The 14,524-nt window shown below is 44.6% G+C and overlaps 1 long non-coding RNA gene across 2 annotated transcripts in view; it reads left to right on the top strand.

The window, feature by feature from the left end:
- Nucleotides 1–13,340, top strand: part of LOC308482826 — a 36,033-nt gene extending 22,693 nt beyond the window's left edge. The window contains exons 4-5 of one of the 2 annotated variants that reach the window (XR_013989433.1): nucleotides 9,528–9,656; nucleotides 12,230–13,340. This is a non-coding gene — a long non-coding RNA (uncharacterized lncRNA). Of the gene's footprint in view, nucleotides 1–9,527; nucleotides 9,935–12,229 lie in introns of those variants that run through there. The other variant, XR_013989434.1, reaches the window with a different exon arrangement.
- Nucleotides 13,341–14,524: the final 1,184 nt, after the last annotated feature.

The following is a 14,524-nucleotide window of genomic DNA, read 5'->3' on the forward strand; positions in this document are numbered from 1 at the left end:
AGTTGTTGAATGTGACCTTTTGTTGCCGTTTTTACCTTGAAGGGTGGGATATGCATAACCATCCAATTGTGCAAACAAATCCTTTACGTGCTACTCTTGCTGTGTCGTTAATCTTCCACAAGATGGCACCCAGAGGTACCACGTTTACTACCCTGGATTTAATGAAGGATGTAAATTCCAACTGCAACAGAGAATGTTCCATCTCCAGATGATGCACATTCCCTTCTCCAACTTGAGGAAATCAATGTGATAGGATGACTAGGACTTCTATACCCCAGAGAGCTAGTATTCTAATAATTAGATCACTTAACCAGGTGAGTCTCTCAGCACCTCAAATTTTATTGTTCATTGGATAGACCTCTCTGAGAGGAGGTGAAATTCCCTTCCCCCAGATTCTAAACTGGGAGCAGCGGCTCAGACCTTTTTTGAGAGAAAGACGACTACATCAGCTCACAAATCACTCTTTTCTCAAGATTTCCTTGCAGTTTGTGCAATCCAAGGTCATTCAATGGTGCCACAGTGCCTGGCTGTTTAAATTATTTGCACTCTCATCAGAGAGGTGGGCTCTCCTGGTGAGAGTCACCAGGCCGTTTTTGGAGATATAAAGGCTCGGTTAAAAATTTGGCCTTATTAGAACAACATCTGCCTTCCCTAGGAGCTCTCCTAACTCCTGAAGAGCTGGTCCTCTGTTACTGGTATTCTGCTACTTGATGAGTTCTGCTTTTTAAAGCCTTGTACTGTTTCAAACACCAGTATATACTAATACTGGGCTATATCAAAGGTTAATTCTACTCAGATTGAAAGTGGTGGGCATGTTTAACTTAGGTTTATTAATTTCAATGGATATACTTTGACTAGAACTTATTTGGGGTGCAACCCACTGTTATTTATTGCTGTTGTACCCATGGGCATCTGGTTGGCCACTGTGAGAAGAGAATGCTGGACTAGATGCAGCAGCCAAGATATTCTTATGAGTAACAGAGAGGGAGGGTTGTTGCCTTCATGCCCTGCCTGTGGTCTTCCTGCAGCCATCTGATTGGCCACTTTGAGGACAGGAGACTGGACTTGGTGGGACTTTGGTCTGATCCTGCAGACACCTATGGCTGGGAATGTATCTTGTCCGAAATTCTGGGGACTCACTGTCAGCCAGCGTAGACAATACTGAGAGGGATGGAGCAATAGTCAGTGCAGGTCTGCTTGCTATGTTCCTAAAGTGCCCTGTGGCATAATGGTGCCACTCCTGGAGATTTTAAAATCTTGCACAAAGCTTCCTTTTCCCCTTTGCTGGCTTGAAAGGGATCTTTATGCTGCTATGTCTCTGCTAGCTTTTAGGGGGACTTCTCTTATGCTTGTTTTATATTTGCTTATACAGTGGTACCTCGGGTTACATACGCTTCAGGTTACATACGCTTCAGGTTACACACTCTGCTAACCCAGAAATAGTGCTTCAGGTTAAGAACTTTGCTTCAGGATGAGAACAGAAATCGTGCTCCGGCGGCGCGGCAGCAGCAGGAGGCCCCATTAGCTAAAGTGGTGCTTCAGGTTAAGAACAGTTTCAGGTTAAGTACAGACCTCCAGAACGAATTAAGTACTTAACCTGAAGTACCACTGTAACTGGTTTTATTGTTTTAAATTTATTGTATTTTTTAAAAAAATTAGTGAGCCACCCAGATGTATATACTGTAAATGCAAGAAATAAATCAATGCAAGAAATAAATAGCCCTCTGTAATGTAAACAACACCTTTGGGAATCCTTTCTATCCCATCCTCAGGTCTGATGCAGTGGGGGGGGGGACCACATTTGCGCAGAGTGCAGCAGAATAATATAAGACTGCCATGTGCAGCCACCTCCAGGGAATGTGGCATTGAGGGAGGGGGAATAATAAATCATACTGTTTATTTTTAGAAATGCTGCTAGTAAGCTGTTGGGCATTGCTGCCTATGCAGGATCTCCTATGCACTCACACATCCCTCCATTGCACCACTTAGTTCATCATTGCGTCATCTTGCAACAGTGATTCTTTGGCATGCACGAGTATTGTGTGATGCTGGCTGGGTGTGTTTGCTTGCTCAGGTCCCTGTGGTGGGAGAACTGGCTAGAAGAAGCCGACAAGAGGAGGCAGTGGCGCATGGGGTGTGTTTCTGTGAGTGTAAATGGCAGGAGCAAAAGACGCAACTTTAGCTCTCCTCTTAATTCAAAAAAGCTAAAATAAAATCAGAATCGGTTGGATACATCCTGCATGAGATGTACTACATGGGCAAGCCCCGTGTCTTATGATCACCTTCTATTGCATTTAACTTCGCTGTAAAGATTTATTCAGCGTAGTGTCGTTTATCATGTTCCTCTGCTAGTGCGTGTCCGAGAAACTAAAGTGAGGGATGGTGGTCCTGTTAGGTGATTTTTAGACTTTGGGTGTAACAGTCTTCCAGGGGGGCTTTTGGGATGGCAATGTGTCATACTTCTGAATTTAATGATCTAACGGAGACTTCCTCTTTACATGGTAATGTATATTCCTTCACTCCATCCAAAAAAGCCAGCCCACTCATTCTGTTGAGTAGACCCCTGGATAACTGCTCCAAAGATTGGTCTTGACAGTGCAGCTAGCAAGGAAGGTGGAATTCACAGGGAGGGGAGCATATAACACCTCTAGGTAAAGGTAAAGGGACCCCTGACCATTAGGTCCAGTCATGGCTGACTCTGGGGTTGCAGCGCTCATCTCGCTTTATTGGCTGAGGGAGCCAGCATACAGCTTCCGGGTCATGTGTTCAGCATGACTAACCCGCTTCTGGTGAACCAGAGCAGCACACAGAAACGCCGTTTACCTTCCCGCCGGAGCAGTACCCAATTATCTACTTGCACTTTGACGTGCTTTCAAACTGTTAGGTTGGCAGGAGCAGGGACCGAACAACAGGAGCTCACCCCGTTGCAGAGATTCGAACCGCCGACCTTCTGATTGGCAAGTCCCAGGCTCTGTGGTTTAACCCACAGCGCCACCCATGTCCCTATAACACATAAAGAAAGCCCTGAACAACTTGAGACGAGGATACCTTGAGGACTACCTGATTCCTTATATTCCAGGTTGATCAGTGAGAGCACCTGGATGGGCACCATTCGCTTCAGAAACCTTATTAGCCCCAACCAGTTGGTGTTACCAGATCCATGCTTTAACTTTCAGGGATCTCTTGAAGACTTTGTTATGCCAACAAGTCTCTGCAGTTGTTTAAAATTTTCTTGAGTATCCAGCCATTTTAATGATTGTCCTGATATATTTTTTATGAGAGGGTGGCATATAAATAGTGTTAATAAAAATAAATGGTGGGGAGTCTAGCTCTCAATCCAATAGGGCCAGAGGTGAATAACACAGTCTAGGGCAGGCAAGACTTGGGGTTGTAGCCAAACCTAGTCCTACTCAGAATAGACCCATTGATATTGACAGGCATGACTAACTTAGGTCAATGGGTCTACTCTGAGAAGGACTTAGTTGGAGACAACCCTGAAATTCCACATGCAAGAAGCTACAGGCTTATGGGATCTCCTTTCCTTTCCTCTAACACAGGCATAGGCAAACTCGGCCCTCCAGATGTTTTGGGACTACAATTCCCATCATCCCTGACCACTGGTCCTGTTAGCTAGGGATCATGGGAGTTGTAGGCCAAAAACATCTGGAGGGCCGAGTTTGCCTATGTCTGCTCTAGCATCTGAAGGTCCATTAACCCATAGGTCTTCAATCAGTGGGTCATGAGGCTACACCAGGTGGGTCTTAGCAAAGTTAGCATGTGCAACTTTTATGTAAACCCTGTGCCCTTTCTGGTCCTTTTCCTCATCTGGTGATGCATTTCCTCCTGTGTGGTGATGCATAAGTGGACACCCAATGCACATTTCCTGCCCAAAGACATCCTTTCCAGCTGCTTCTCCTTCTAGAGCCTGAGTCTCCCCACTCAATTCCATTAAGCGTTTCCCTCTTTTTAATGATAAACTCCTAGGGGGAAAATCACCAATATTTACAACCCTTATAATCTCCTTCCACGTGGCCAGGTGCTTGTTTATATTTATGGGATTTATACTCCACCCTTTACCATAGAGATGGGAGACCTTAGGCTCTTCAGATGTTACTGAACTACAACTCCCATCAGCCCCAGCAATCATAACCAATGGTCTGGGATGGTGGGAGCTGTAGTTCAGCAGCACCTGGAGGGCCAAAGGTTCCCTATGCCTGCTTTACCAGTTGATCCTAGGGTGGGAGTACATCTATCAGAGATGGGGAACCTGTGGTCCTCAAGGTGTTGTTGGCATCTAATGGCCATCAGCCCCAGCCACCATGGCCAATAGTCAGCCATAAGTGGGAGTTGTAGTCCAGCAACACTTGGAGAACCCAATTCCCCCACTCTTAAGATGCATCAGGAAAACAACACATATAAGTAACCCAAAATGTATATGTGACTCTTGGTCAGTGCTTTTTTTCTAGAAAAATAGGTGCCAGTACTAACCATGAAGTTGTTGCAGTAAGTGCCACACTTTTTAACAACAACAAAATAGAGGTGCAGGTACTGCATACCATTGAGTACCCCCTGGGGACCCACTGCTCTTGGTCCTCTCAGTAAATTGGGGACCCAGCAAAGGGACTGTACTCTGCAACCACACCTGCCTATGCCCCTGTTGAACCCTTCAGAGGAATGTGTTGAGGTCAGGATCAGGGACAACCAATGTTCACTCAGTGATTCCTGCACTAAGCCATAAGAACCTACTGGATCAGGCCAGAGGCCCATTTGGTCCTGCAATTTCATCTCACAGTGGCCAACCAGATGACTCAATGGGAAATTCACAATTTCCCAGTGCAACATCAACTCTCCCCACTTGTGATCCACAGCAAACTGGTATTTGGAAACATCCTGCCTCCAACAGTAGAGGTAGAACATAGCTATTGGGCTGTCTCCTGTTAGTCCTACTCAGAGTAAACCCATTGAAAGTGATAGGCAGGACTCACTTAGTACCACTAGTTTCAATGGGTTTAGTCTAAGACTTAGTTGCATGCAGCCCACCATAGCTTAGTAGCCGCAGCAATGCTTCCAAATACCAGTTGCTGGAGACCACAGGAGGAGAGTGTGCTTGGTGCTCAGATCCTCCTTGAGTTTCCTGCAGGCATCTGGTTGTCAATTGTGAGAACACGATGTTGGATTAGATGGGCCATTGGCTTGATCCAGCAGGGCTCTTCTTATGTTCTTGGCCATAGATGGTCTCAATCGATGGTTGCCTCCAACTAAGTTTCACTTAGAGTAGACCCATGGAAGTTAATGGACCTAAGTTAGCAATGTCCATTAATTTCAATGGCTCTACTTTCTGTAGGACTAACACTGTATACAACCCAGAGTTTTTTATGCTAGTATTTGGTACCCGAAACCACATCAATGCATTTATCACTGCTGGATAGAACAGAATGACTAACATCTAATGAGCACATTTATGGACATCTGTTCTCCAAATTCATAAAATGAAGAAAACTGGCCAGCTATTTTTAAAATGCAAAGGTGGAAGGGGTTGCAAGTATGAGAATTAATGTAACCAAGAAACCACAGTGAGATCCACAGGGTAGCAGAGGCAGGGACCTACTAACAGATGCTTGATCTCCATTTCTTTTTCTTTCCTAAATTGGGTTGATAGCAAGGAATGTAAAGCATTAGTAAGGAGAAGAAAGCTTTTACAGGACTACTTAACACCTAGAATTTAAAAACGAATAAACAAGAAATAAGCGAGGTGGGGGGTGGGGAGCATGTTTTCCACCCTTGCCATTTATGCATCCATGCCCCCCACTCATGCAAAGAGACATAATAAATCACACACCTGCGTGCGCAAGGCCCCACTGAGCATGCTCCTGCTGCTAGGGCCTACTAAATAATAAATAGCGTGACACAAGCGATAGCAAATGTCAGGGAGCTCTGCCGTGCTTTGGCACAGATCTGCCAGCTACTGCTTCTTGGCGGTTGGGAGATGCACAACAGGACAGGCCCCACTTCTGTGGGATCACCAGAAATATGTCCCACAGAATACTTGGACAGGCAGAAAGGCAAATTCCTGGGTTTTCAGCTGTCTACAGATAACATAACATCAGGAGAGCCTGCTGGTTCAAACCAATGGCCCATCTAGTCCAGCATCCTATGAGAAATGGCCAACCAGGTTGCCTACAGGAAACTCACAAGTAGGACCTGAGTGCAACAACTTTCCAACTACAATTCCCAGCAACGGCATTCAGAGTCCAACAACAACTGGAGGACCAAACCTTCCCCACTGTTGCAGGGTAATAAATTTTGGCTGGCCCACAGCCCTCCAGCTAGGAGCTGTTTGGCCCCAACAAATGGCTGCTGCTAATACTGGTGGCTATCTTCTACTTTCACTGTTGGAGGCAGTAATGCTTCTGAATACCCGTTGCTGGAAACTGTAGGAAGGGAGAGCGCTGTTGCTCTCAAGCCATGCCTGAATGGCCACCTGATTCACTGATTTTGATGTTGCATTTTTATCCTGTAACCCACCTTGGGACCTTGTGGTGAATGGCACACAAGAAATCCTATAAGAGGCAATATGTCTCTGAATGTCAGTTGCTGGGAATCGCAAGTGAGCAGAGTGCTGTTGCACTCAGGTCCTGCTTTTAAAGGGACCCCTGACCATTAGGTCCAGTCGTGACCGACTCTGGGGTTGCGGCACTCATCTCGTTTTACTGGCCAAGGGAGCCGGCGTACAGCTTCCAGGTCATGTGGCCAGCATGACTAAGCTGCTTCTGGCGAACCAGAGCAGCGCACAGAAGCGCCGTTTACCTTCCTGCCTATTTATATACTTGCACTTTTTGGGGTGCTTTTGAACTGCTAGGTTGGCAGGAGCAGGGACCAAGCAATGGGAGCTCACCCCGTCGCGGGGATTCGAACCGCCAACCTTCTGATCGGCAAGCCCTCGGCTCTGTGGTTTAACCCACAGCGCCACCCGCGTCCCATCCTGCTTTTGGGCTTCCTCTAATAGGCATCTGGTTGGCCACTGTGAGAACAGGATGCCAAATGACATGGGCCTTTGACTTGATCCAGTAGGGCTCTCCTTATGTTCTTCTTAGGTTTGCACTACTGAGAATGCCTCCTGTCTGAAATCCTACAGAGTCACCGCAAGTCAGTGCGGACAATACTTGGTGGACCACTGGTTTGGGACAGTATAGGGCAGCTTTCTGTGTTCAGGATCTAGTAAGCTCCTCTGTTTAGGAATGACAACATTTCAATTCTTTCTTGTGCTTTCCCCACAATTAGTAGTAAATGAACAGTAAGCAATAGCAATACCAGTAGAATAATAATTGAATTCTGGTGCTGGTACTACTAAAAGGGTATGTAGCTATGTTGCGTTGAAAACCACAGAGGCATGCAAATGGCAGAGGCCAACAATCCACTGAGTTGTGTTTGCTGATGTGATATTAACGGAATGCAAATCCTGCCTGGCACCAGCACTGCAAAAAAACCCACCGAAGACACAATAGTCTCTATGTTCTCCTTGATTTGCATCATGCACAGCCAGTCATGCTTCTAAATGGCTTGGTCTAATGCTACTGGGGCAACATGTTAGCTCAGTCATTGCACTTTTTAACAGCTGAATCATGCGATAGCCCACCTGATTCACACTAGTGCAAGTAGATAAATAGGTACTGCTGTGGCAGGAAGGTAAACGGTGTTTCCGTGTGCTCTGGTTTCTGTCATGGTGTTCCGTTGCACCAGAAGTGGTTTAGTTATGCTGGCCACATGACCCGGTGTTTGTCTGTGGACAAACATCGGCTCCCTCAGCCTGAAAGCAAGATGGGCATGGGCGCCACAACCCCATAGTCACCTTTGACTGGACTTAGCCATCCAGGGGTCCTTTACCTTCACCTCATAGCTGAGTGGAGATTTGAAGAATCCTGTCTAAAGTCCACCACTAGCCACCAAATAATTCTGTACATGCATTTTAATGTATGTGTAAGTTTGGTTTTTTTACTAGGTCCAAAGCAAATAAATTAAGGTATGTTTTTAAAGCCAAAAACATTCATCCATAGGCATCTGTGTATAATAGCCATCTTTATCTTAGAAGAGGTATTCTGTGTGTGTATGAGAAAAAGGATAGTGCTTGCCATCTGCTTTATTACTTTATGTTGCAGAGCTAGTTTCGATCTTAGTATAATGACAACTGAATTAATGTGATAAAGGGTAAAATCACATTATGAGACTGAAGAAGTGGAGAATTTGAAAAACAGGAGGTTTTAAAGAAAGCAGATTTTTAAAGCTGGGCTGTGTGTGCAAAAAAGAGATTTGCCTCATGGTATAAGACATTAAAATAGACGAGAGGCAGTTCATAAGAACATAGGAAGCTGCCCAACATTATGTCAGACCATTGGTCCATCTAGCTCAGCATTGTCTACACTGACTGGCAGTAGCTCTCTGGGGTTTCAAACAGGTCTTTGCTATGGCCTGTTGGATCAGACCAAAGGCCTATCTACTCCAGTGTCCTGTTTTCACTATGGCCAACAAGATGCCCCAATGGAAAGCCCGAAAGCAGGACCTGAGTGTAGCAGTGCTCATTTGTGACTCCCAACAACTGGAGTTCAGGGGCCTAATGCATCGGACAGTAGAGAGAGAGAAAACAGGCAGCCTGGCGAGAAGCCACTGATGGCTATATCATTATTTATTTGTCCAACCCCCTTTTAAAGCCATCCAAGTTGGTGGTCATTGCTTCATCTTGCGGTAGTGAATTCCATAGGTTATTCATGTGTGGTTTGAAGACATGCTTTCTTTACTCTTTCAACATTTCTGTTTTGTTTGGTTAATCAGGTTTTTAGTACAGTACCTCGGATTAATTACTTAATTCGTTCTGGAGGTCCGTTCTTAAGCTGAAACTGTCCTTAACCTGAAGCACCACTTTAGCTAATGGGGCCTCCTGCTGCCGCTGTGCCGCCAGAGCATGATTTCTGTTCTCATCCTGAAGCAAAGTTCTTAACCCGAGGTGCTATTTCTGGGTTAGCGGAGTCAGTAACCTGAAGTGTATGTAACCCGAGGTACCACTGACTATGAGGGGATTTTTTTGGGGGGGGGGGGAATCTCTATTCACTTTTTCCATTCATGATTTTATACCTATGACGTCCCTACCCGCCTTCTAAAAGCCATCTCAGCTAAGTGGGCCCCATGCATAATTTAATGGCAAAACTCTGCACCACTGCTATTTAAAGGTTACTCCTCTCCAAAGTGGAGAGTGGCTACCCCAGTACTTGAACTATTTGTTTAACTTCTTTAAAAGCACACACAACACTTTTACGTTTGGTGTCTCAATCTAAACGTTTCTCTCCCCTAATAAGTGATCATTTTAATGACTCCCACAGGAGTCTTGCTCAAGCTTTTTGGCTAATGATCTTGCTTCACCATGCAACTGTTTGGTTGCCTGATCCCTGGAGTGGCAGCTTAGAAGAAGTTTTTGCTCCATGTATGCTCTGTTGCATGGAAACATCTATTTTACAAGTTCATTTGTGAAGTAACAGGTGCTGACTCGAGAGGCTGAACAGGGTTCCCTTGTTGACGAGAAGCCGGGCCTGTGCTGTAATTGGATCCTGGAGGACGAGGAGAGTGTGCAGAACATCTCATGCTGTTTGGGAGCATGGCCAGGGTGTGTATGTGTGGGGAGAGACACGCTCCCTTGAACAAAAACAAGGCTGAAACAAAGGTGTTGCAGGCTGCTGCTGGAATGGCCTCAAAATATACAATATACTTTTAAAGGATATTTCTGAGGAGAGTTGGGAAAGGTTCAGAAAAGGGCAACAAAAATTATCAAGGTGGTGAAGCAACTCCCCTATGAGGAAAGGTTGCAGCATTTGTGATTTTTTAGTTTAAAAGCAATAAAGAAAGAAGTGACATGACAGAAGTTTATAATGTTATGCATGGCATGGGGTAGATAGATAGAAAAAGGTTTTCCTTTCTCTCTCCTAACACTAGAAATTTGGAGATCCAATGAAGCTGAAGGTTGGAAGCTTCAGGACAGATAAAACAAAGGTTTTCTTCACACATCACATAGTCAAATTATGGAACTAATTCCCACAGAAGACAGTGATGGCCACCAAGTTGGGTTGCTTTAAAAGATGATTGGACAAATTCATGGAGGATAAGGCTATGAATGGCTAATAACCCCAATTACCAGGTTTTACTGCTATGGTCGGAGGTGAGTAATGCTTCTTAATACCAGTTGTTGGAAACCACAGGAGGGGACAGTGCTCTTTTGCTCGAATCCTGCTTGAGGGTTTCCCATAGGCCTCTGGTTGGCCACTATGGGAACAGGGTGTTGGACTCGATGGCCCATTGGCCTGATCCAACAGACTCTTCTTAGGCACTTATGCATACTCAGTTCAGTAACAGCACAGCAGCAAAGGCTTTTAAAAGCCCAGCCAGCCCCCATGTGAGGGTACCAATCTGGATCAGGCCCCCTGTGCTGGCAGTTGCGAAGAAAAAGCATTGTTCTCAAGGGAAAGATACACTACTGTAATTTAGCCACAGAAGTGGTGACTGGCGCCCATTGCGACTGGTGAGGCAGAAGGCAGGTGGAGCCAAAGCCATTGACAGGTGAAGCCAACCATTTCTGCTTTCTCCCCTTCCTCATCCTCCTTGCTGGTTTCTACAAGGGCATCACTGAGAATGAGGAGGAGGAAGATGACAGCCAGTTTCACCTGCTCTGTTGGTTGGAAGAAAGAAGGTAGTTAGGAAGGAGGGAGGGAACTGAGGTCAGGCTGAGGTTGGTGGGGCAGTGACCCATTTGCTCCAATGGACTAGTCTCCATTGGCCCACAACCTGAAGGTAAAAATTTCTTCATCCCCCACTAAAGATGCAGCTGACTTGACAAGTGTCTTGTGTCTCGATATCTGAGATGGAGGAACCTGTGGACTTCCAGAAGTTGTTATAAAAACTGGGGGTTGGGTATGAAAACAGGGTGTGGCCATTTTGTAAGCAAGTGTGTATGGACCAGTGACAAGAAACCCTATAAAACAGCCCAATGAAGACTGTATTCAGTGGATGATGAGTGTCAGTTGCAGACCAGGGTGAGAAGCAGAATGGAATGGAGTATCCTGGGGAAGGGTGTGGCTGCTTGGTTGGGATCCTGAACAAAAGCACGTCACACTGTAATACTTATTTGCAGCTCCCACTTGTGCATTCTAATGGGTTACCTGAAATGATGTGTTTTGAACATGGTACTTTAAAATTCCCTTGTGCTTATTAGATGGGTTAACTAGAGGAACCTAGCTGGTCAGGAACCATACATTTAAACCAAATGGCTCCCCCTCCCCATAATTATGGGAACTGTAGTTTGTTACAGGTGTTGTGCAAGGCAAACTACAATTCACAGGGTTCTTTGAAGGAGGGAGACATGAAGTGTTAGAAATGTGCTTTAAATGTATGGTGTGGATATGACTAAAATTATGGGGAGTGCATTAGAATTCAGGTGCCTTTCAGCTTCTCCAAAATATTCCATTACACTCAGAAGCTCTTTCTCTGCACATCAGCTCTGAAGAACTTCTCATGATCAAGATTGTTGCTAATCTCTTAAATTCTCTATTTTCAGAAGGTGTTTAAAATAATCCCTTTGTTGCATAAGAAACAGTCAAGCTGAAAGGGGGGGGGGGAATGTAGACTTTAAGAATGTAACTAGGGAGACTGAATTAGTTACTCCCACCTTTTTTCTTCCTCCTGTGCTAGCTGAATATTGTTTAATGGCTGAGAATTAGGCTTTTAATTTTGTTTGGTTTTTTTGTTTTTTAAAAACCCTAAAGTGCTAAAGATGTGCACTCTAAAATCTGCCTTCTGATCCCTTCCTAAAGCATGATGCAGTTTTATTCAGTTTTGCCCAAAAGCAGGAGTTTATGGATTGTTTAGAAAGCGTAGTGCATGCCAGTGCTGAAAAGAGCTGGTTCCTCTCCCTGGAGCGTGTAATACTTTCTTTCATAACCTTATCCACTTAAGATGCTTCCATACTAGATGCTTACTGTGGGAATTGCAATTTGCTCACTCAGATTTCGTGGGGAATCTACATTATGTCATCATCATCAAATGGCTGTTTTCCTTAGGTATCTACCCCGTCCCCCACCCCGTGTTGCTTCCTGTCTTTTTCAGAAAATTTAAAGGGGGGGGGGGCAGAACAGTAATGCAATCTCCAGTGGTATGGATCACCTTAGTACTACCCTTACATTTTTTTTAGGAGAAACATGACTTCAACTGGCTCTGTGATATGAGCAGGGCTGGCCCCAATACATTTTGGCACCTGAGGCAGACCCCAAAATGGCACCCCACTCCCCACCAGGGAAGAAGGTGTGAGGAAAGATCTATATCAGGAACAAAGCGGGAAGGAACATAAAAATCCGGACCTGCTACCCTAGTGGATCCTGCTGCCTGAGACAGTTGCCTCACCTTGCCTCATGGGTGGGCCAGCCCTGGATGTGGCCACGTATCTGTTGGTTCACATGGGTTAGAGATGAAGGGGATAATTTTGATGCTGTTCACATTTAAAGGGGAACCTACGTAATGTGCCCCATTATGAAGCAATACAAGAACTGAAACACGGCTGTCCTTTGAAACTTGCACTTTTCCAGATTTTGCAGTGAGCACAAAAATGCATGCAAGGAGGTACAATGTTCATATAAATGTATGTATTAGTCAAAATAACCTACTAAATGCATTATGTATGGGGAAACTGTTTTGTAAAAATGGATATATTAGGCAAAATTGCATACAAAAAATTCATGGTAGGGGAAATGCTGATGATGAATCTTCACAAATACTTTTTTCTTTTCTTAAATTGCATACTGGTGTCGAAATGTGGAGAACTAAACCACTGGAAAAGTGAGAAACTGAAACATTTGCCCAGTGGCAGATTTTGGACTTGCAAATTTTAGTGGCGCCTTGTGCAACGCCAAAATCCCCCCGCCTTTCACCTTCTGTTTGAAGTCATTACTGCGGCATCCTCTTGGCTTAGTGTCCATTGCAGGTGAACTGGTTGCGCTCCCCTAAATTCGCCTCTGATTCACCCATCCCTAACTTGGATCTGGAGTGGCGAACAAAAGGGCTCCTTCCATTTAAGGAAATGACTAAGAGCCATCAATGCTGATGCAGGCAGCCATTTCCAACCCCTGTATAAAATCCTCTCGTACATACTGTACTACATACAATTAAGCAGGAAGCAACATGGGGCTACTTCCTGGAGTATTTTTAAAAAATGCTTTTCTGTCTGGCAGAAAACTTCAAACTGTTACATAAGAATGAAAGCAGCCCTGTGATCACCTTCTAAGTGCAGTATCTACATTTACCCCTGGAAATTCCCCCCCTATGGATTTTTAGGATTTCCCCTAAAAATCTGCATGGAATCAGGATGGGACAGACTTCTTTTGTACGTATGCATGCATGGATGAAAATCAACTGAGGGTGTTCATCTAGTCCTAGCACGGATGCCCCATCTCTGGGTTAGACCTTGAAGTCTTTGATATATGAGGTCTAGCATTTATTTTCTCCTACAATACTGTTCACTTTTCATATTACTGTTGTCCTTCCAATTTACTCAGTTGCTCATAGTCAACAAGTGCTTTCTAGTAGTGAGTCCCAAAATATCTGAAAGACAACTTCCTTTCCTACAGATACTCTCAGGTGGCAGAGGGGGCTCTCTTACAGGCTGGTGCCTCCCACCTTGCAGTCTATTACTTTTAAAATGCCCTGTTGAAAAACACAGCTTCAGCTTTGAAATAGAATCATTTCCCCCTTGTATTCAGACTTACAGCCTGCTCCATCCTGGAAGATCTGAGGAACAGAACACAGGAAGCTGCCTTATACTGAGTCAGACCATTGATCCATCTAGCTCAGTCCTGTCTACACTGACTGGCAACAGCTCTCTGGGGTTTCAGGCAGGGCTCTCTCCAGGGTAACAGTGCAGTAAAATCAAATACAGAGTCCAGTTCATTTCACCAAAAGGTGAGGTTGGGATTAAATTTATTTTAAAGAGGTTACCAATTGACATTAAAAACCCAAACTATACCAGCTTAATTTCATCCTCAAAAATAGCTTACAGGACTTCTGCAAGATACTCAGAATTAGTCATATATGGCTGCTTGCTTCCTTGCTGCATTTCAGCTTCCCCAAATGGCGGGATGTGTTTTTTCACACAAAATCATCTATCAATAATTGATGTCATCATTATGGTTGCTTCTGAGACACATAAAGATCCAGACTTGTCCAGATGTAGCACCACCGAAACAGAGGGGATGGGGAGAGATAAGCAATCCATTCTTTTTGGATTTGGGGGAGCTATTAATAATTCAACTTTGCTATTCATAACTTTTTATTATAAGGTGACTCATTTAAAAAGAAACAGCAACCAGATAAAGAGTTATTTTGTTCTGTTCTCAAGATTTCATTATAAAGATGCAACTGAAGAAAGCTATGTTATGACCCATGGCAGTGGGGCTAGATTCTCTTCCCAATAATTGCTGATCGCTCACTGATTTTATTT

Source organism: Podarcis pityusensis (assembly GCF_964106645.2).
Source record: "Podarcis pityusensis genome assembly, chromosome: 8".
In the NCBI taxonomy this organism is placed as follows: Eukaryota; Metazoa; Chordata; class Lepidosauria; order Squamata; family Lacertidae; genus Podarcis; species Podarcis pityusensis.